General features: G+C 48.8%; 1 protein-coding gene across 2 annotated transcripts in view; it reads left to right on the plus strand.

Moving 5' to 3' along the window:
• Positions 1-1,840: 1,840 nt before the first annotated feature.
• KLHL29 (kelch like family member 29) overlaps positions 1,841-23,409 on the plus strand; it is a 319,053-nt gene continuing 297,484 nt past the window's right edge. For both annotated transcript variants that reach the window (XM_037812592.1, XM_037812594.1), the window contains exon 1: positions 1,841-2,355. The gene's annotated coding sequence lies outside the window, so the exon portion shown is untranslated. The remainder of the gene's footprint in view (positions 2,356-23,409) is intronic.

Below are 23,409 nucleotides of genomic sequence, written 5' to 3' on the forward strand. Positions count from 1 at the left end.
GTGAATGAACACTGACTCACCCTGCTGCTTAATCCTTCTTCTCTTTGCTTTCAGTTGCTTGACCTCTTACCAGTGTATCTTCCCTAAATTCCAAGTAATTGCTCTTTCCCCTTTTTACCATCCCCATTATTCTACTATCAATTTTCATGCATCATTTTAAGGACTTAGTATTCAAACCACTTCCATCACTCACCTTCAGGTGTTGTTTGAGGACCCTGGGGTTGCTTTCTCCCCATCCCGACCCTGCTCCCTCTTTGAGGCACCCTCGGGCGCCCTCTCTTAATATCACACCAGTTTTCCCGGCGGGCCCCATCATCAAGGACGGCTTCCTCTCTGCCATGTTTTGCTCTCTCCCCTCCCCTGCCCCGCAGGCTTTGACACACCAAAATTACATTACATTTTTTTTTTTCAGGAAATGCAGTTACTTTAGCACCAATGGACCATTTCCCCAGTGTCCTCAATCCCTTTCACTGACAGTCCTGCTGCTACTCTCAGTAGATTATTACTATTTATTATTTATCAGCCCCGACACTGTACTGTGCTTCCTACAAGATATTAAAGAACGCACAATCTCTGCTTGGAGTTTAAAGCCGAGGAGAGTGGAGGCCTGGATTCAGACATCACAGGAGCGACCTGAGAGGGAGCTCCCCAAGAGTCTTCCTGGAGCCCTGGCAGCTGCAGGTGGGACTGGGGACTCCCCCAGTACAGGCCCGATAGCAAGGGGCACCCTAACTCACCACCTCTCTCTCCCCAGCTTCCTTCCAGGACTGGGCACTTTGCAGGAGGGTTTAGGGACAGAGGCCTTCAAATTCAGGCTGGGGTGAGGTGGGGATAAAATATTTCCCCTGAAATTCAAAACCAGAGGAGGGGAGGTACGGCAGGGGGGAAGAGGAGAGAGGCCTGGGAATAAAAACCGGATCTAGAGAAGGCTGGGGCTGAAATGAAAGGTCCAGGCTGGGTGGGAAAGCTGTCCCAGGGACAGGCCTCCACCAAAGGTTTCCTATTGGGGTTTACTTCATACAGATCTGTGCTGTCAGCCTGTGATTAGGGTATACGACTGAAAAAGTCAGTGTAGACTGTGAGACGGAGCATGTGGGTTGGGGGGAAGGGGGCAGTGTCGACCCCAAAGGCCTGTGTGGCCGGAGTAGGGGCAGGTCCAAACAGGCAGAGCCAGCGTGGACTCAGGAGGGTTGGTGCAGACAGGAAAGTTAGTGTGGACCGGGGGTTGGCGAAGACAGGGTTTCCAAGGCTGGCCCTGCTCCCTTGGAGAAATTCCTGCTGCTTCCTGGTGGCCCGAGTGTCATGGGGAGGCGGAAGCCCAGAGACTGTTGGACTTTTTGTTCTCAAACTTTTCTGCCAGTTTCCCCAGGGTTGAGAGCAAACGGGGAGCTCACCTCGGTCCCCGTGTCCACAACCTGGGCAGCGGGGCTCGGAGGCCCGAGCAGAGCAACCGGTGCCACGCGCCGCGCGCCTGCGGGGCGCGGCCGCGGAGCCAGACCAACCAGGAAGGTCCGCCGGGAGGCCGGAGGCGCGAGAGCGGCGGACCGACCGACGGACACACCCTCCGGCACTCCGCCCTGGGCCCAAGCGCGCGCGGCGGCCGGGGATCCCTGGGGCCCCCGGAGCCGCGCGCGGGGCCGGGCCCGGGGCGCCCCGCCTCCCGCACCCCACCCCCCGCCCACTCGGGCGCCCGCGATTGGCTCCGCCCGCCCCTGGCTGCGCACCGAGGCCCGCCTCCCTCGCAGCTAAAGCAGACGGTACCCGGAGCGCAGCGAGCCAGAAGGGAGCATGGTCCCCGCGCCGCGGCCGCGCCAGCCCCTGCGCCGCCGCCGCCGCCGCCACCACCACCGCGGATCCAGCCGCAGCTCCGGCCCGGGCCCCGGCCCCGGCCCCGCCGCGCCCACCCGCAGCCCCCGCGGCCGCCGCGCCTGAGCGCAGCCCCCGCCCCGAGCCCGAGCCCCGAGCCCGGAGCCAGCCCCAGCCCCGCGGCCGCCGCGGCTGCGGGGAGAGGGCGGGGGCGATGCTGCCGGAGCCGCCGCCGCCGCCTCGGTGAGAGCCGCGCCGCGCCGCGCACAGCCGCCCAGGCTGCCAGGCAGGACTGACTTCCCTCTCCCGGGCATCCTCCCTGGGCTGCCGGGAGGCGGCGGCCAAGGCGGAGGGGAAGGAAAACGGGGAGACGGCGGAGAGCAAGAACGCGAGGAGGTGGACCCGGACCCGTTTCTCGCAGCCAGGACCCGAGCCGCCCCAGCCCCTGCGACCCGCCGGCGCCGTCCGTGACCCATCAGCCCTCTGTGGCTCACCCGCGACCCCGGGCTCCGTGCGCGTCGGGCCGGGGCTGGAGCGGCGCGGCCCGAGGTAAGTGCCGGGGTCTCACTGGGGCGCGAAGGATGCGGCGCCGGGGACGCAGGGTCCGGGCGGCTCTGTGGGGCCCGCCTGGGGGTGGGAGCTGGGCCCCGGCACCCGGAACGCCGGGCTCGGCTCCCGCAGCAGCGGCGGCGGCAGGAGCCTCCGGCGTCTGGACTCGGAAGGCTGCGGGAGCCCTTGCGCCTGCGCTGCTCCAGGGGAAAAGAAGGGGGGAAAAACTTCCTGCCCCCGGGTGTGTGTACACCAGCGATGCCCGGGGCCAGTGTCGCGGTGGGGGAAGGGGGCCTGGAAGCGAGTGTGACCCCGGACCGGGGCATCTCCTCCCCCTCCCGGCCGCGCGCGCCCCGCTCCAGGCCACCTCCCCCCTGCGCGGCCCAGGGCCCCGGCCGGGCCGGGGGCCAGGAGGAGGCACTGGAGGGCTGGATCCCGGGGGCGCTCGCGCGCCCTGCTCTTTGGGGAGGCGCGCGCCTCTTGCAGCGAGCAGCCAGGTTGGGGTTTCTGCCCCTTCCTGCCCCCAGATCCTGCATTTAGGGACCGGGCCTCTTGACTCAATCCCAAGTAACTTTCAAGGTAGAGAAGCTTGAAAATCCTCGGGAGGGAGTCTGCACAGACCCTGTTGTGGCCCTCTCTTCCCTGAACACCTCGTGGGTGCCAGCGTGTTTATTTGGGGTGGGGGGTAAGGGCGGAAAGGAGCTCTTACGGGCCTGGCGGAGGGGCGAGGATGTGGTGTCTGGTGGGGAGGGGTTGTTTATATGTGGGATGGTGTGGACGGGGTGATGGGGAGTGTGGGAGTGTGAACGCCCGCCCAGGCTGCTGCGGGGGCTGGCAGGGTGCTCACGACCGGGTACCCGGGGCCTGGAGCGATCCGAGAGCGCGAGGGTTATCTTCGGCTGCAGCGGGAGGGCCCAGGCTGGGCAGCTCCGGCTCGGGGCCCCCCGAGGGGGACGTGCTCACCCGGGGCCGGGATCGCCAAGTCGAGGGCCCCGGGTGGGTCCAAGGCAGGTCCCGGGGCAGGTCCGGGCTGTGTTGCCTGGGCAAGGCCGGGGGCGCGCTGCCTGCCTGCGGCCAGCGATCTCGGCGGAGAGGATGGGGGCAAAGTGCGAGTCTCGGATGCCTGGGTCCTCTCGCTGGGAAGCCAGTTGTCGTCTGCGGACGCTGGGACCGAACGGCAGACACGGTCCGGTGGCGGGTCTGCCCGCTGTTGTGACTATGCTAACGGGTGAGGAGCCGCCGCCGCTGCCATCGCTGCCGTTCTGCAAACGCTCTCCTCCCTCCCTGCGGTGCTTGCGCCGCGGCGCGCCCGGGGCGGATTGTGGACGCAGGTATTTATGTGGCATTAGGCGAGACCTGGCGCTGGAGGGGCGGTTGGGGCGCCGAGCTGCCGCTGCCCGCGAAACTTCCACTCCGTCGGCTCAGGGATATGCGGGCTACACCGCTGGAGATTCCAGCTTCTTCGCTGCCGAGCGACACAGGAACTCGGACTCCTCTTGCGGTGACAGATCTGTCCTGGTTACAGCTGCATTTACCCTAATTCCAGGCTCTTTAAAGCCATCTGTCTAGTCACTACAGAGCCCCCTTCCCTTGCCTTGTGCTCTTGTCTCTAATTCAGCCTCGGGAAGGCAGGTTTAAGGAATTATTTCGATTTAGGACAAATGACGACAGACATAGTTACCCCCACTCCATACCCTGTGGTTGTTTTATTATTATTGTTGGGGACAGAGTGAAGAGCTAACTTTTTCATTCTTTTTTGGGGAGAGTGTTATTTTGTAGATTATTCATCCTGACACTTAGCAAAATTGTTCATTCACACACAGGTGGATACGTTCAAGGCCGGTTGGCATGCATGTATTTGATGTCACCTTTTCTGGGCGTTTATACAGGTATGGAGCTGAACGGCACTGAGGAATATCGCCTCTGCTCCATACTTTGTTCTAGAGTGCACTTGATTTGTCACCCTGCTATAAATCAGGGAATTGCTAACATATGTGCCCTTAAACTCTATATGAATTTAATGGCATTTGAATTGGTTTATGGGCTGATACATTTAACCAATTTTAATAACTTTTCTGCATAAGCATCTTACAAATTGCATTTGCCCATGATTAAGGAAAACATTTTCTGCTGTTCAGTCTCTCTATTTCTGGCACAGTTACTGAAATTTATAGGTCTCCAACTTTCATTTGGAAGCAACAATCCAAAGGAAATACCTAGAGTCTTACTGAAATAAAATACCCTATGGTAGTCATGGTAACATATAGGTTAAGGGTATTGGTTTTCACCTGTATGTGATGGGGAGGTGTAATGTTGTGTCTTTTTAATTATGTTTCTAATGAGTGGTGGTCATACTTCAAGTACTCAGTACAGGAGATAAGGAGACTCTGAATTCAGTTTTGTGAGCGATTTATTGGAACAAAGACCAAGATGATGACTTCTGCTAACTGCATCTCCTCCTATGGCAGAAAGCAAATGGAGGAAACCCTTTTTGTTTTTCAAGTAAATGAGAATCGAGTCAGTCCCTTTAAGATTAGAAAATGTATTTTGCTTGTAAGTCATTACCAAATGAATCTTTACATTCAATCCGTTTTCTAGGAATAAACATGTTAGAAGTGTTGATGTTGGTGTGGATTGTCACAGTTGTTATCAACACCTGTCAGTCTAAGTGAGACATGTCATTAGTCTATTCAAATCTTGCTTGTTTCAATATTCATGCATTTCCATGGTGATCCATTCCATTTTTGTTTATTTAGTCAACCTTATAAATCTTTGGCATCAATTTAGTTTTGCCATCTTTTTTCCCTTACATTTATCAATTGATTTGGCTGCAAATGATTCTCAGTTTAAAGCGTTTCCTTTTTTATTCAGCTAGTTCCCAAAAGTTTACACGATTCCTTGTTATACACAGATAAAAAGGGGTTAATTTTTTAATAGACTGAAATAACACCACTGATGCTAATTTAGTTTTTTCGCATTTAATTTGATATGTGTGTGTAGGGGTATTTTTTTCTTCTAGCAGGTTTATCGTAAAGCTTTGGAGTCCAGTCCAATCCAGCAGAATTGACTGAAGAGGTGTGTGTGTGTGTGTGTGTGTGTGTGTGCGTGTGTGTGTGTCCCTCTTTCATTTTTTCCGGCCTGGTTATGCTTCAAGGATTCTGTGTCTTCAGCTACATCAGGAGCTCAGAGAGACTTCGAGATGGTGCACGTTGGAGCCGGCTCATCGTTCCACGCCCTTTTCTTGTCTAGTAGCAGCCACAGCCAGAAGCCTCCGGAGCATCTGAGGATTTCCCAAACGCAGTATACATTTAGTCTCAGCAATATAGCGACTCTAGGATCATAGGAACAGTACACGTTCACTGAGCAGGCAGTTTTACTTAAAGTCAGGTGATGATTTTGCTTACCCGCTCTCAACTTTGCTTTCTAATGATGCAGTCCCAGGCTAATCACAACCCTGTCTAGTTGCAAAATATCAAGACAAGCATTAGCACGCTACTGACTTATTAGGATCAGGCAAAGTAATTGGAACACTTAAGTTCAAAGTAGGATGGAGAAACGAAATTTTATCTAAACTTGTGATTCTAAAATCTGTCAACTGAGTGCATATAGGAAGGGTGGCAGGGAGTGGGGATAAGAGGGAATGTGGCAAATAAGAAGTGCAGCCGTTGGTGGATGAGGGGAAACCAAGGTACTCACCACGTAGGACAGCTGGAGAGCAGAAAGGCTCTTCATGGACAGATACATCAGATGTTCCCAGGCTTGCCCTGGGATAGGTACATATAGATGTAAATGTTTAGAAACTGGGTGAATATTTGTTATTTGTGCAAAAGAGAGATTTGTTATTACTCAGGATAAATCTGGGGTCATCCCCTAATATGTTAAAAAAAAAAAATCAGGTGACATAATGCCTGGAAAGTATTTCTATTTGCAGTAAATTTTGCCATAGGAAATTGTCTTAATGATTTTGGTTTTGAAGGAAAAGTATGTCCGAATTCTTTCCCTGCCCACTGGATCAAAAATGCTGAGCTCAGAAGCACTCTGAAAGCACACTCCGCCGATCTTCCTATGACAGCTACACACTTACTTTTCCCAAGTCCACAGTCGGAAAAGTAGTCTGTAATTTCTTCAGGGAAATCATTTGGAAACATGGAAATTGAAACTGCAAATGAAGATGAGACAAGTTGATCACTGGAAGCAGCAGCACAGTTATTTGTGAAATGGACTTTAAGGTTTAGGGGGAGTCCCATCTTGAGGGTGGGAAAGGGAGATTTCTCATTTCCCACGAGAGAGGGAACCTGCGGGAAATTCGGTGGCGCACAGGCTCTCGGCTGTGGCAGCAGACGATGACTTGGGAGCTGACCCAGACGGGTGACGTGTCGCTGCGGTGGGGCATCCGGTTTGGGCAGAGGGCACAACTTCCCGGACATTAAAAGACTGCCCTTGGCCTCGAGGCGTTTATTTTTATAATGTATTTTCTAGTCTTTTGAAATTTTTTTAATCACCGACCCTTTTAAGGAGATTAGCTTTCTACCTACCCCTCTATCTACCTACCCACGCCTATATATCTGCTCTATTTTGATGCTTTTCACACTAAAATATTTTAGAAGTCTTCTGCCTACGAGGCTTGGTGAAATGTAGTCAAACAGAACACGGTCAGATAAAGAACATAGTAGATGTTCCTGACATTTGTTCTCCCTTTTTCGCATGTATGTTTCCTCACAAGTCCTTCCATTCTCTTCTGTTTTGTGTTTGGGGCTTAGCTGAGTTCAGGCGATATTGCTGAGTGGGTGAAAGCATGGGCCTTTTGCAGAATTTAATTCCAGTCTTTGCTGCCAGCTAACTGTGACCTTGGAAAGATACTTAATTTCACTAAGTCTCAGTTTTCTTGTGTAAAAATGGAGCAAATAAGAGTGACTGACTAGGGTGGTTGTGAGGGTTAAAATAGATAACCCCAGTGAACCTCTGTCACCAGGTCTGGCCTAGGGAAGTGGTCTACAAAGGGCTTAGGTGACATAGTAGTGGTGGAAGGGGCCACAGCAGCCTCTAGAGATCTCAGAAACCGTAGACCCCTATCCTGTTAAATTTTGATCATAAATATTTTAATGATACGTAAGGGTATGTATATGTATTGTATTCTGTGACTCTCATGATCAGTACTTATTATGAAAAGTGTAGGTGATTTGCATGACAATTCCAAGAGTTAAAAATACCCTTGAGTTGATTTGATGTATGAACTTTTAATTCCATTTTCAGTGTCATAATTTGAGTTGATTTTAGAGGTCAGCTAATCTACCTATTATTCAATCACCAAACCTTTATCAAGCCCCAGTAATATAATAGCTTCCAGTTATGGCTTCTTACTATATTTTAGTACTTTACATATATTATCTCTAATCCTCACATCCACGCTGTGAGGTGGGGATTATCCACATTTTACAAATAAAGATGAAGCTTGAAGAGGTAATCAGTTGGCCCAAGGCCACAAATCTAGTCAAGTTGTTTATCTGGGGTTGAACCCAGATCTGTCAGCGACCAACGTCTGTCTTGTCTTGTCTTTTCCGTGTGTGTGTGTGTGTGTGTGTGTGTGTGTGTGTGTGTGTGTGTGTTTTTCTTATACTCCAGACTGGGTTTAGATACATTTGTAGCACGTCACACTGCCTGTTACGTGCCAGGTCTTGCATTGTTTGTGCTAATTAATATTTTAAATAAAATAATTCTTTTAGGGGGACTATGAGCTTAAGTAAGAATATTAATCAGGTCTGAACAACGTTCATCATGCAATTGGCTTTGCCCTGCTAACCTGCTGCCATTTCATTTTCCCTGGTTTCTGGAAGGCTAATGAAAAACTTCTAGATGCTTGAATGCCATCGGTTTCCATATTGAGCCAAAGTCATGAATAAATAACAAACCAAACAGTAAAAACAATGTAGGAATTGTTGAGGATACATTTGGAACTACCAAAGGCTGGCTGGGCCTGTTTACATTTGCATCTTAGTGCCTAGCATGAAACTGTTCAGGAAAATGTTTGCCTGGATACATTTATGCCCAGAGAAGGTGTCAGATAACAGACGCTGAAGCCTACTTTTTGGATTTTCTTTTTACTCAGTGGCTGTGAAGTTCTATATTCATGGTTTGTCATTGTGTAGAATATTAGATGCTATATTTGAGCTCTGTCTATTAAATATGCTTGTTGATGAATTCTAACTAATCTAAATGGAATCTTCTAGGATTTATGACTTAGACTTTGAGGACCAATTTTCTTTTGGAGCTTCATCAGTTCAGTGATAACTTGAATCCATCCGGCACTTTTGAGAGTTGACACAAAGTCTGTCCTTTATATCATGCTTACCTTGCAAGGTGTTATCCCCATTCAGGTTTTTAAATTTGTAATGTTTCACCAAAGCATTATTTTAAAGCAAAACAAAACACCTAGAAATCATAGAGACAGCTATGAAAGGGACTAACACTGTCCTATTTTGACAGCTATGAAAGGGACCAACTCTGTCCTATTTTGACTCTTTACGTTAGTTTTTCTGGAGATGGATAAAGGGTGTGAACGGAACCTTGAGCAGACACCACAAAACTGTGTTTTCTCCCCTTTTTTTTAACTCTTCCAATCCTCGTTGAGCTAAGTAGTGATTTCTTGAGTCTGAGATTCACTGTGGGAATGGCGTGGTCGGATCCAGCCTGTAATCAGTGGCCGTGTAGGAAATGCTGGGTGAAGGATGGCAGGTGGCAGCGTCTGAGCTCAGAGGCGGGGCCCACGTCCCCAGGGCGGCGTCTCCACGTTGGCCCCGGTCACTCCTGTGTGACCAGCCGTCAGCCCCCAGCCACCCCCTCCACCCCCCGCCTCCCATTTCTGGGGCTTGTTTCTGCCCTAAAGGTAAAACCGCTTGTGAAGCTTTCTTTTTATTTTTCTTCAAGCAGGCTGTAGTTCTTTTAAGGTAGAAACTCCCCACAAAGCTCTTAGGAGCAGGTTGGAGGCGGGGTGAGAGAAGAGAAAACAGGAGGATTCTGATTCTGCATCTTTGTTTTCTGAAAAGCCCAAACTTGCCAGTTTCAGGCCACACCAAAGCCCTAACATTCTTCAGAATGTCCGTGTTTTCCTTTTATACATTTAGTAAGGGGTGGGAATGGTGACACTTGGATTAAAAAAAAATAAAAATCTTGTCTTTCCCTTTCGCTGTCTCTTTTCACGTCTCCCAGCTTTAAATGTAAGCATTTACTTTTGAATCAAAACTGCAGCTGAACCCAGACTCCTGAGGAACTTTAATGATATATATTTAGCTCCTGGAGCTTCTAAATGAGTATAGATTCAATAACTATTTACTGAACAGGTACAGTGGAGAGAGTGCTTCCTCACGCACGTGGCATCTCATTTGTCACTCGCCCTGTGACATGAGTGGCGTTACTCCCGAACTGCAGGTGAGATCTGGAGAGGCAAAGCATTCGTCCAAGGTTGCATCAACAAACTGGGGTGCCAGGCCCATGATGGCTGGCTGCTGGGTGAGTTAAGGGGACAAACAAACCTGTTCTCTCGACACCTGCCTACACATGGGGACAGGAGAGGAGGGGTCATTCCCTGCCAGCTAATATTCCCTTTTATGTAGAATATATGTTACTTATTAGAATAACAGAAAAACCACCTGTTCAGCCACATTGCTCGCTGATTACCACAGTTGACATAATAAGTTGGGGCCCAGCTAAAGTCATTGGAAGGTGTGAAATAAATGAAAAGAAACAGAGACCTGCTTGAAATGATTTCAAGTATCTTCACACTTAAACGTACCGCCGTCATTAATCAACCTGAGCAAGAGTTTGATCCTGAGTCCACCTCCAAGGCTTAGGTTTGACTCTTTCTCTCTGTGGGCACAGGGCTTCCTGGGGTGTGGCTGACTGGAACGTATGGGGATTGACTATTTGAAGAGTAAATGAGTTCATATTTGCAGAGGACTTAGGACAATGCCAAGAATATCATGAGTGGGGTAGGTGGGGTTCTGTTCCAAATCCACACAGTTGTTTCTGGATTTGTCTGGAGGATCATGGCCTTGTTAAGGGCAAGGACTCTCTCTGTCTTCTGGCTGTGGGCCTGGCAAATGTTGGACATTGGCTGTTCAGATACCCTGAGCTCGGGGAGGTGGCAGCACCCTGGCTAGGAGACGTCTCGGTCTAACTTGGAGCCTGGGCTCCCCATGAAGCACTTGGAGAGCAGGGTGGAGGAAGGACCCTGAATTTCCTGGTATATTCCGAGGGACAGACCAGAGTGGGGAGAGCCTTTCCTGATCGTGCAAGTTGCTGCAGCCACGACCTGTTGGGTCCATTCAGTTCCGCCTGACTCCCTGGCTTTAGATGCTGCTGATGACTAGTCTCTCCAACCAGAAGAAGATGGTCTACTCACTGCTTGGCCCAGGGATGGGTGCCAGCCTCTGGAGGGATATCTGCAGAGTAAGCATTTAAAAATTGTTACTGTATTTGATGTTGCCTTGATGGCCAAGAGGGTGTTCCGCGGGCTCATCTTGCCAACCAACATGTGGCCCAGGGTGGGTGGTGTCAAGCACACGTGGCGAGTTGCTGAGTGAGTCATGTGTGGTATGAGCTTTGTTCTAACCATGCATGGTAGGACCACATTTTGGTTCTTGATGGATCGGGGTATTGCTGACAGGGCGACGCAGGAATGAGAGACGGACACAAAGCTAAGAATTAAGGGAGCAGGGGGCCCACTTGCATCTCGTGCTAAGTGGACGACAATGCAGCCTTGCTCCAACTATTTATTTCAGAAGATCAGGTGTATATGCTAAAGGTGCTCAGGGTGGGGGAGAGCCCACCAAATACTTACGTTTACATCAGGTGCATACAATCTAGGTTTAAGACAATGGTAGTCACAAGACACACATCTTTACAGGGTGGGCCTGCATGGCATTCTATGCAGGCCTGCAGCTCAGCGTTCTAAGCCACCACCCCAGATATGCCTCAGGCAACATGGAAGACTCAGTTCCCCACATCGGGGATATGAACAAAAAGCAAGCACCTGGTCTTCCTGCACAGACAGGTATAGGGGACAATGCGGAAGCCTAGATATGGTTGTCATGCCAAAGCATGAGCTGTGATTTTATAAAACTTCTGTCTAGAATCCCTCATCAGTGGGGCCAGTTTTGCCACCTTTGGGATGGCAGGTGGCTGAACTTGGCCCGGCCCAGGGGTGCGCTCACTTTGGCAAGGGCAGCTGCCTGGTCTGGCCTGCCCAGAATGTGATTGCATTTTGGGTGGGCTTGTGAGGAGGGGTGTGTGTTCTGCGTTTATGTGCATCTCCAGTCCATCTCCCTGATGCTGGGGGTGGGGGGGACCTCAGGATCTCAGCTCAGCAACCTCATACCCACATACATCTTTTTTCTTAATGCAATTTTATTGAGATGCATCCTCACACCATATAATCCATCCAAAGAATACAATCAACAGCTCATGGTATCATCATATGGTTGCACATTCATCATCGCAGTCAATTTTAGAACATTTTTATTACTCCAAAAAATAATTAAAAAAATAAAAAAAGAACACCCAAAAAATCCCATACCCCTTAATCCCCCCATTATTTATTGATATACATATATTTTTGTCTTTATTTTATTACTCATCTGTCCATAAACTGGATAAAGGGAGTGTCAGTCACAAGGTTGTCACAATCAAATGGTCACCCCATAAAAGCTATATAGTTCATACCCATATACATCTTGAGGCCATTTTGTTAGCAGACCACATTGTTTTGACTTTTAGAGACATGGATAAGTTGTTTTGTCACTGAATCAGCTTATTCACTAATTTGGATTACATGAAGAGACATAAGATGACTACGCTCTGATTCTGGCTTTCCAAACCAAAAGCAAGGGCCCAGAATTTGGAAAGTGCAAGTTCTCCCTTTGGAAGCTGGGTTGGTGAGGCCAGGAGGTTGCCTCCAGCTCGTGTGTCTGGCCTTTCTTGCTAGCAAAGGGCCTACCTGTAGGTGGAGAGCTGTGATCTATTCAGTTCAGGCTGTTCCAAGCAGCTTTAATCATCGAAACCTGAGTAACACTCCTATGAAGGAAGGAACATATTTCTTGCTGAAGACTAGGCGTGCCAAGGGGATGCCCCAAAGCTTCTCAATCTACCAGTCTTTGACAACATAGTGCAAAAAAAAAAAAGGAAAAGAAAAAAAAAGGAGCTCTTGGCTTGCCTCATGTGAAGTGGGAAATGGCCTTTCTCCACAGTTAAATGGCACTGAGATTTAAACTTTTCATCTTTCCTTCCAGAGGACAAAAGTGATTTTCATGGAAAACAAGTTTCATGGAAGTTGCCTTTTCCTCTCTATGAAGTCTCCGCCTCTCTTGTGACCTGAAGGGACAGCTCTTCCCTGGACCCAGGTGACTGAGCAGGTCTGCCCCAGGTCTGGAGGGAGGGGATGTGGGCTGTGAGCTCTAGAAGGTTCCAGAACCGGGTCATGGGGGCAAGGGCACAGGCAGCTGTGGAGAGAGCAGCCAGGAAAGCTGTCATCCCGTGGCTGGAGCTCCAGCCCTGTGTTTCCAGATTGGGGCTGGGGGACAGCCCCTGCCCCTCCCCACGTACCTGGCCTTACGTCCCTCAGTGAGAAGGGCCTTCCAGAGCCCCTGCCCGCCTCGGGGTCCTGCAGAAACTGCAGAACACCCAGCACAAAAGCCGTCTTTGTTCGCGGGGATGCCTCGAGGAGGCTGCGGGGAGACGGGCCTTCCCTAAACTGTGAAGATGCTGTCAGCTCTCTTTATTCCTGGGGTGCCTCCCAGAATGTCTGACTTCCAGAAACATTATTTGAATGTCCTGGGAAATGGGGAGGCAGTTGCCCGTCTGGCTGGCCCCTTGCTCCTGTGCTGGGCGTGACCAGTGGGCGGGGGTGTGGTGGAGGGGCCTGAGGTGACCATCTGGGGCCGGAGTGGGTGACAGTGGGGAGAGCAGGACTTGGTTCTCAGTCCTGCACAATGTGAAAGTTAAAACTTGTTTACTTCAACAGTTCACCAATCCTACTGATCTCTGGCCTTTGGGCATTGTGTCTACCGATTGATTGATTTTCACCAAGCATACAATAAAATCCATAGATCTTAAGTGTTCAGTTCACTGACTTTCGATAACTCTATATACCTGCGTTAGCACCACCCAAAGCAAGATATAAACCATTTTCATCACCCAGGGAAGGTTTCTGGGGTCCCTTTCCAATCAGCCCCCCCACTTTCTGATATTCTAGACTTCCACACAAACTGAATCATGCAGCAGGTACACTTTGTGCCCACTGGTTGTGCTCAGCATAGCGTCTGTGTAATTCATCCAGGCTGTCGCCTCTCTCAGAGGTCAGCTCTTTATTGCTAAGTAATATTCCGTGGTGCAGATGCCCCACGTTTGTGTGTCTGTTCTCCTGTGGATGGACATTGGGATGGCACTGTGGTTACAGAAGGCCGGCATGGGCGAGGATGCTAACTGGCCACCTGGAGTGTCCCCATATGGTGGGGCCACAGCCTGCAAGTTCTCAGGGCTGGGTGCTTTTGAATCTGACTGGCACTGTACCCAGAGATATGCCCTGTTAAAACCTTCAGTCTGGAGCTGACACACAAGAGCACCCCTCTTTACGGTGACTTTGCCCTCTCTGCTGTGACCCATTCAGTGTTGAATTTTGAGTCTACCTCCGAGGTCAGTTTTTTTCTCCCCATTTCTGCATCTCTGGGCAGAGCCTCGCCTCAGGAAGGAGTGGGGCCTCATGCTTGAGAGCCAGGCCCTTCACTGCAGGTAGATCTGGGCTCAAAATCCTTGTAGGCCCATCCAGCGACTGAGTCGGTCAATCTCTTTGAGCATCCCTGCCTCGTATAATCATGTCTGCATTGTCCCATGGACCCCCTGTAATAAGGATGTAAGGGGTAAGGGGTGGGAGGGTGAGTCCTGCCTTCCAGGAACCTAGACAAGATTCGTCTATGTGTAACAGCTGAATTGAGTGAGGTTCAGTATTTTCCCCTATTCCACGTCGCTGGGCAGAACCTCGGTGTGTGAAGTAGACAAGGCAAGTCGAGCGTGCGCGGGTGACAGCTTTCACTGTTGCTCAGCGACAGAGCCCGTAAGAGCCGTGGAGATGCAGGGCAGGTGTTGATCGGGGCAGGCTGTGGTCACAGTGATGGTGGTCTCACGCCCCCCCCCCCCCATTCAGGCGGCTCGTTTTGTACCCGTGGCCCCACCCTGAGTCACACACTTGCCAGTCAGGTTTGTCCATAAAGATAAACCCATCCTCACCCGTGAGGGCTAAACTTCAAGACCCCAGTTGGGTTGGCGCCCGCGATTTCTAGAAGCTTCTGTGCTCTAACTCGTCTCTGAGCCGTGCTAGTGGCAGGGTTGGGGTGTGACCCCTGCTCGGCATCCTGGCCAGAGCCTGCCACGTGGACACTCATCTGGGGGAATGGGGTGTGGAGGTGTCTCAGCGTGTCAGCACCTGGGGTGCCCAGGGCAGGGGGGACCTGGGCAGCAGGAGAGGAAATGCTCTTTCATCAGCCGCCCCCCACCCCGAGACAGAGGGGTGCACGGCCAAACAGTGGGATTGTCGGGCAGTGCCACCCTCCTCCCCCTCTCCCGTTCCCGCGCAGGCAGGCTGGCCCACCCTGGACCAGGTCAGGTGCCCCCGTCCTTGTGAGGGAGGTTGGAGTCCCAGCCTCCTGGGACACGGGCACAGCTCCAGGTGCCGAGAGGAGGGGTGCGGGTGCCATGTCCAGATGAGGCACCGTCTCCTGCAAATCCTTAGCTCTTCCAGGCTGTCCAGGGGGAGAAAGTGGAAACTCTGTGGAGTTTTCTCTCTCTCCCTGTTGGTTATTGTCACCTGGCACGGGTAGGGCTGATTTCCTAAAAGGTATGACTCCGTAGGGATCCCTTTGCCAGGGTGAGAACCTACCATGTGTCTGAATCTGATCGGGGAGAGGTGATCCTTGCTCCGTTTTTCCAGGTCTTTCCAGGAGGCAGGCCCCATGGGTGCCCAGCTGAAGTGCTGGGGACTTGGGTGTGGCGGGGAAGGCCCAGCCTGGGGTTGGCTGCCAGTCTGGCCCCGTCCTCCTCTCCACGTCCCCTCCTGCTCTCTCCCTCCCCTGGGCCTGGGTCTTTCTCACACCTGTGCACGGCCTGCTCTGCCCACTTGTGACCCACTCAGCACACCTGTCTTGGGAGTGTGGTTGGGGGGACGGTGGCAAAAAAACTGACAAGAAATCCATTCCTTGCCTTTCTTCCAATCAGGAAACCATAAAGAAAGATACAGAACTATACACTTCTTTAGACACTAAAAAGAAAGTGTCTGAAGAGATGTTATCGTGAGTTTGATTATTTGAGAGAATATTTTTTCATTAAGAAAAGAAATCAGGGACAAAATTATACATATACTATGATGACAAGTATATAAAAACACAAAAGGGCATAGAAAAAGGCTGTGACAGTACAACATAGTATTAACAGTGACCATCTTTTTCTACTTTTAGATTTTCTAGTTTTTTTAAAAAATCAGCATATTTTTTCATGAGGGGAAAAATAAAAATTTAGCAAGGGAAATAAATTTAACTATGATGGTAATGTTAATTTTGCCCCCTCGTCCCCCGCCTTGTTAAGCAATATGTGCTTGTGAACATATGTCATCACTGAGACCAATGAAAACATGAAAAGGACAGGCCCTAACGTGGGAGACATTTAAAAAGAACCAGTTTTTAAAATGAGGGAAGGAACGAAATAGTTTCCTATAATCCCATATAAAAATGCATCTCAGTGAATCTCAGGTTTACCTTAAGTGACTAGTTCTCTCAAGGTTCTCTCTCATGCTGGGGCTTCTGCAAGATTCAAGATTGGGGGCTTTATTTCAAGGTAGCTCAAGCAGGCTTCACACCTTGCAAACCTACCTTGCTGAAAGCAGTGCCAGCGATACCAAGTCACTGTGCCCCCAAGTGGCGGCTTGGACTTCGGAACGGCATCAAGCTACAGGCCTGCGATTAACCGCGTCCCCGGCTGCAGAGTTGACCACCGAGTAATAGCAATGAAGATGCACAGAGAATGGCCAGGGAAAGGGGAGGTGGAAACACAAGCTCTGTGTGTGTGTGTGTGTTTGTGTGTGTGTGTGTGTGTGTGTTTGCTGGGAACAAAGGACAGGGAGAATTTTCTGAATGTTTCCCTTCCTCCTGCCCTTCCCAGAAAGATGAAGCGAAGGGGTGTGTGTGTCCATTTGCAGAGGGGCCTGGCCAGAAGGGGTCCGGGTGGCCGCGGGCAGGGCTGCCCGAGAATTCAGGGGACTTGGCAGCGCCTGCACCCCCTCTCCCGCACTGCCCGAAGCCTCCTGCGGCCGGCTCTCTGCAGCAGGAGCCCCACGATAATCTCCCCTGGCTGTCTGCCAGAGGCTGTAAGTATACCGAGAAATGTGTTTTAATAGAAGGCTTTACCTCTGATACAGATTTAAAATGAGGAAGAAACTTTCTGTTCCTCAGCCAGAGCGAAATGCATTTTGCTTCTTGTGAAATGCTGGTGATTACAAGCTCATCTTACATAATTTTATTATTTTCAATTGCTGCCTGTCAATCTCAGGTGATGGTTTCCTGGGAGCAGAAAGGAGGCAGATTCTGGGCGATGATTTAAAAAAAAAAAAAAATAATAAGTCTCCCAGTCATTAGCAAACCGTACAGGAGTTTAGAAAGGAGAATAATTATCCTTGGGATGATGCTGTTTAAGATAATCAGAACTTGCATTGCTAAGTTAGACATACAGAAGTGAATAGAGTACTGTTTAATGGCCTTTTAGAAAATGTATTTTCATTTGACAAAGGGTTGCTATTAAAAAAAAATAATAAAACCTTGAAATCGAATGAAGGCGTTCTCTTGAATAACCGCATTTTTGGAAGTCTTTGCTGCTGAGGTGGTCGGCTGTGCCACCCACCAGAGGGCATGTTTCCCCATCAGCTACCGGAGAGACGTTTTCTAAAGAGCTGCTGAGAGGCCTGGAGCAGGGAAGGTGGGGAGCAGGAGCTGGTGGTGGGTGCTGCTTGCAGCTGAGCTGTGTGTGTACCCTGCCACCGGCCAGGAACCCCAGTCCCTCTTCTTTTTTTAATGGCTTATTCCCAGAATGACCGGGGACCAAGGGAATCCTTTACAAGAGTTTTCTCCAGATACAAGACAGCATGTGAATGTGCAGCTGACCTGTCAGTGACTCCAGGGCTGAAGATGGTTTTCTGGTCCTTTAGGACTGGCCACATCCCCCAGGACCGCGACCCCTCACCTTCTCCACTGCACGCTCCTCCCTTTATGTACCTCACGTGGGTTTATTGAGCACCTACTGTGCGTCAGCGTTGGAGCCAGGCTAAGACCCTGCCCTCACGGAACACACGGTCTCCACTGGGAGACTTACCGTAGCATAAAATAGCAAGTAAAAACGGTATAATTTAGATCTGTGTAAATGCTATGAGGAAGAATATATTAGGGTAAGGAAAGGGGTAGGTATTTTGATGGGCTCGTTAGGGATACCTCTCTGAAGAGGGACAAATAGTATTCTAGTTTTGTTCAACACCGACACTATTTGAATTATAAATGGAATAAATCCTTTCTAAACTCCCTTTTCTTTTTCGAAAACAGTTGTAATGTTTTCTAATTTATGGACTGTCAAACATGACAAAAATGGGGGAACCAAAATGTGGCCAGTTATTAATTTGTTAAGTAACATTAAAAAATTAATGTCTACTCTTTGCCCCATCATTTTAAAGGGCAGTGTGTATTTTAACACCAAAGAGTAGGAAGGATATAATCCCAGAATATACGTCGGTTGAATAACTTTAATGTTCTGGAAGATTCACTACGTTGTCTGGAGTTTTCTCATTTTCCGTGGTCTGTGAGAACTTCGCCATGGACTGGATCTGGTCAGGGACCGGCATTCAGTTCCGCAGCCCCTGCTCGCCACAGGCATCCACTCTTTCCCCAGCCACGAGGACCAGGCCACAGAAGCTACAGCAGCTCCACAAGCCTGGCCAGTGCACAGCCACACCTTACAAGACAGAACGGAAGGTGTCACACCCTCCCCACACACACCGTAGGGGTTCTAGGAGACTTGGAGGGAGGCAGGCTAGCATAGGCGCCCTAATGAGGTTAGAGACCCATAGAGAGGTGCTGAAGCCGGGAGTCAGAGCACTACATGGAACACATGTTTTGGGAGGTGAGAGCAGTGTGGCCTGGGCAAGCCAAAGAGGGCTTCCTGGAGGAGGTGAGCCTTGAACTTGGCCTTAAACGATGGGTAGGTTTGGGTGGATATAAGGAAGAGGTGTGTTCATCTTTCAAAGTTGGAATGGAATGGTTTTTGATAATAAAAGTAACAGCCACTGTGTAGAATTCAGCAGGCATAATGAAAAGAGGAATAATCTCTAATGACCCTATTATCCAGAGATGACTGTTGTTACTATTTGATCGTATTTTCTTCTACTCTTCTTTGTTCTTGCAGTTTTACAACAGTTGAGACCATATTTCATATGAAGTTTTGCATCTTGCTTTTTTATTTTCCAATGGCATTAAAAATTATTCAGCACTGCTTTTTGATGGCTGTGTGCTGCTCCATCATGCCTGTATTCTCACTACTCAGCCATTCCCATTGTTTGCTCTTTTTTTTTTTTTCACTACTATTTGTGCTCTGGTGCATATTTCTCATGGTTGTGGGAGTTACAGGAGGTAATGTTTGGATAGAATTCTAGAAATCAAATTACCAAGGCTGAGATTTTAAAAATCATGTAACTTTCCAGTTATAAAAGTAACGTTCTTTATGGGAAACTGTTAACAAAAAGAAAAGGAAACTATGCATAATCTCATCACTCAGAGAGAAAAGCAGTTAACATTTTAGAATCTAATATTTGTTGCTTTTAACAGAATTGGGATGATACTATATATATGATTTTATCTCCTCCTTTTTTCTGCTTAACCTTGTATTGATTTCCCCTCATCAATATGCATTCAGAAAGATCTTAAAAGGCTCTATTTCATTATATTTTGATATTATTAATGTACTGTATTTTATGTAACTAATTTCCTATTGTTGGATATTTAGAGTATTCAGTTGTTTGCTATTTTAAATAATGTTGCGGTCAGTATTGATGAACATAAATATCTGTGGACACTTTGGGTTATTTTTTAGGGTTAATTCCTGGAATTGGAATGACCAAGCTAGAAGTAGGGACACACTGAAAATATTGATCTCCATCACTGTTTTGTCCTTCCCCCTCCCAGAAAGGCTCCCAAAAATAGCATGTGAAGCCAAGCCCTCTTTTCCCTCGCTCTTTCCTATTATCATTAAAAATATATATCTTAGCCTGTTGGATCGGTGAGCAATGGTATCTCGTGGTTACAATTTGCACTTCCTTGATTACCAGTGGACTTGAACATTTGTTCTGTGTTTATTGACATTCCCGTCCTCTGCCTCTATTTATATCCATCTTTTTCTTATTGATTTGTAAGAGCTCTTTATGCATAAGAGGATATTAACCTTTTGATGTAATGTTGGAAATATCTTCCCAGTTTGTCTTTTGTCTTTTAAATTCATTTATGGTTTCTCGGTTGTATAGAAGTCTTTACTTTGCTTGTACATGGGTTTATCAGCCTTTTTCACTTTGGCGTTGCCTTTTGTTTAGAAAATCCTTCCCCATCCTGACTTCCGATATCTATTCATTTAGATTTTCTTTTACTTGTGTCATGATTTCATTTTACAGTTTCAACTTTTTATCCATTCTACATCATCTCATTTTGTGTTATAAGATAGGAATTTAACTTTTTTCTCAATAATCATCTTGTTCTAACAATTCTGTCTATTGGGTGATCTCTCCTGCCCCCTTGATTTGAAAAACAAACTCTCTCATACACTAAATTCTCTTACAGGCTAAGGTGTGTCTCTGGGCTGTTATTTCTGTTCCATTTTCCTATCCGACCTAGTGCTTTGCCACATTATTTTAATTACAGAAGTTTTTATATTGCGTTTTAAAACCTGGTAGTACAAATCAATCTTCATTATTATTATTCTCCAAGATATTTTTGGCTGCTATCTCTGACTCATCTAGTAGCCCAGATGGACTTTAGAATCAGTTTACCAAGTTAAAAAACATCATACTGAGTTTTTTTTAGATGATATCCATATGAATGAGATGATATCTGTAAATGGATTTATAAAGAATTGACATCCTGACTATGATATTGGGTGTTCTCCTCCAGGATTGTGGTATTTCATTTATTGTCTCTGTTTATTCAAGTTTACTTTCATATCTCTCTGTAAATATTTGTGGTTTTCTTCATATGAGCTCTGCACTGTTCTTAGAAACTTCATTCCTAGATATTACATAGAGAGAGAGAGAGGTCTGTTTGTCCCGTCATATTTTCTAATGAATTCTTACAATATGAAAGCTGTTGATTTTTGTATGTTTATTTTGTATCTTGCCAGCTTACTGAACTTTCTTATGGAATAGAGCTTTTTAAGGTTTTTAAAACATGCTGATTATTTTACAGAAAGATTGTACAACAGCAGCAGTATCTGGGAAAGCTTATATTATAATTTTTAGGAATCTTTATCTATTTGGAGAAAAATAGTCCTGTGTTCTATTTCAGTGATGTTTCTTTCTGACTCCAAGCCTGAGTCCTGGCAGAATAATTTGTTTGGGTTGCACAAGCTCAGAGTGCAGTAAAGTTTGCACATAGAACTCTCCGGAAGCAATAGACAATCGCTGTGGTTCTGATGTGCTGAAGGACCCACTTTTAAGACAGGGGTTTGGGTTCAGAGGCCTGCTTCGTGGGGAGGGTGGAAGGGGCTAATCCTAACAGGGGAGCTGGGGAGGGCCTGCTGTTAGTGATGTCAGGTTTCATTTCCCCTGGTTGCAAGCCCACAGCCAGACAAACCTGAGTGTGAGAAACAGCCGGACGTCCCTTGCCCCACTCTTAATCCCTGAAGGACGCTTGAGATTTCCACCACAGCACAAAGACAACCCCTCGGAGTGAGAAAAGAGAAGAGGAAGGCCACCCAGGAGCCTGGCCAGCCCCTCCAAGTCAAGGTGGCGTCATATCGGCCATGGGAGGAGGGGGCTGCACCTCCCCCGGCTGTCCCCCCACCTGTGCCCACACGGACGGCTGGTGCATGTGCCGACGGCACGCATCTCCTCCGTTGGAGGAAGAACTCATCTTCCACTCCCTGCTTTTTATGCCAGTTTGAGAAGGTTTTTCTCTCGCTTGAAACTCTTCCTCGGAAGGAATATGTTGCCATCGGCAATTCCTGTGTGTGTTGTAACTATCTCCTAGGAAGCCAGACTGTAAGGCAATGCGTCTTCCCTCAATAAACCAAAACCTATTATTCGTGGTTCAGCAAATATCGGCGTGCCTCTTGTGTGCCAGGCAGTGTGCCTGGCTGCAGCTCGAGAGTGGGCCGAGGCCTGCCTGGTTCTCTCCCTCGGGGAGCTTGCAGTCAAGCGAGCGGGAGCAGATGTGCATCAGGTAGTTCAAACAGCAGCCATCTCCAGGAGAGAAGACGCATCTGCTGTTACACGGGCCTTATCTCAGTCTGGATTCAGGGAGGATGCAACAACTGATCTGAGAGTTAAAAGAACTGCTGACCTGAGGATTTAAGGGGGAGGTGAGTTGCGGGGAGACAGAGGGGACAGAGGAACTGGGGAGAGAGTGTGGCTCTCGAGGGAAGGTGAGCAGGCTGGAGTGGCTGGGGTGTCTGGGGCTGGGAAAGGTGGTACAGGGTGAGACCACGAAGGAGACGGGGTGTGAGGGGCCTGAGTAGCTCCATCCAGAGGGTTGTCCCTAATTGCAAGAGCAAGGGCATGACTCTGATGGTCTTTTAAAGCAAGGGATTGGCTTTCTCAGTGGCAGCTCTGGCTGCCACACGGGGCACTAAGGAATACTAAAGAATATGGGAGTACAGTTAGGAGATGATGGCAGAAGGGTTCATGGTGACAGCTGCTCGGACTGGGTGATGGTGCAGGCGGAGAGAGGCGAATGGGGTTGAGATAGTCACGGGGTGGCACCACGGACCATGGTGGGTGCGGGGTGGCACCACGGACCATGGTGGGTGCTGGTTGTGGGGAGGCGAGAGGGAGGCAAGTCTGCAGGCTGACACCTAGATTTCTGGTTGGGGAACTGGGGGGCTGGTGATGCCACCAGTGGCCTTGGAAGCCCTGGGAGTTCAGGTATGTTGGAGAAGAGCTGACTTCTGTTCAGGCCCAAGGATGAGGCCCCTGAGAGCTGGCGGTGGCGGCAGATAGACAACTAGATGTGTGGGTCTGGCTCTCGCTCAGATGAGAAAATTACCTGAGACTTAATTTTGAGGAATCACCGAATCATCAGGAAGACGAGTTTCCACAGTGAGGAGCAAGCTGTTGGCACAGCCAGCCGAACCTGGTTCTCTTGGGACGTGTTACTGATTCTTGCTTCGACCACACTCTGGTATTCAAAGACTGGTGCTTTCTCGGGTCTGGAGGACAGCATTTCCCTGTCTATCTTCCAGCACATTCTTGCTGAGTCAAGCCTGGAGGCTGTAACATGTGTAGACACAGAGAAACCACACATTTAAATAACCAGATCTGTAAACCCTGGCTTACCTTCCAGGCTCCCAGGCCCTGCCCTTCTACTTGAGTCTCCAAGTGGTGGTCACAGAGGGTCCCTCCTGCGCTCCCCACTCTGTCCTGAGCCTTCTCCTCTTCCCCCCCATGCCCCCCAGTCACTCATTTCTGAATACGAGCCTTAAAACACATTGCCCAGTCGTTTTGTTACAGGGGCCAATTTTTAACACAAACTAAAGCTCAGAAGAAAATTAAGTTTGCATCAATTTGAACTCATTTATGTAGTCATATGAGCGATAAGTATTTATTAAACACCTACTTGCGCCACATTCCAGGTACAATAGCATGGATAAAAATGTTGATAAAACACGGTCACGTCCCCTCCCAAGGAACTTCTAGTCAAAGGGAATTGACAAAGGATGAAAGAGGTGGGATTATTATGTTGATGTGACCAAGGGTAAAATAGAGGGATGTCCGAAATG

This window comes from Choloepus didactylus, chromosome 20, assembly GCF_015220235.1.
Source record: "Choloepus didactylus isolate mChoDid1 chromosome 20, mChoDid1.pri, whole genome shotgun sequence".
NCBI classification, from domain to species: domain Eukaryota; kingdom Metazoa; phylum Chordata; class Mammalia; order Pilosa; family Megalonychidae; genus Choloepus; species Choloepus didactylus.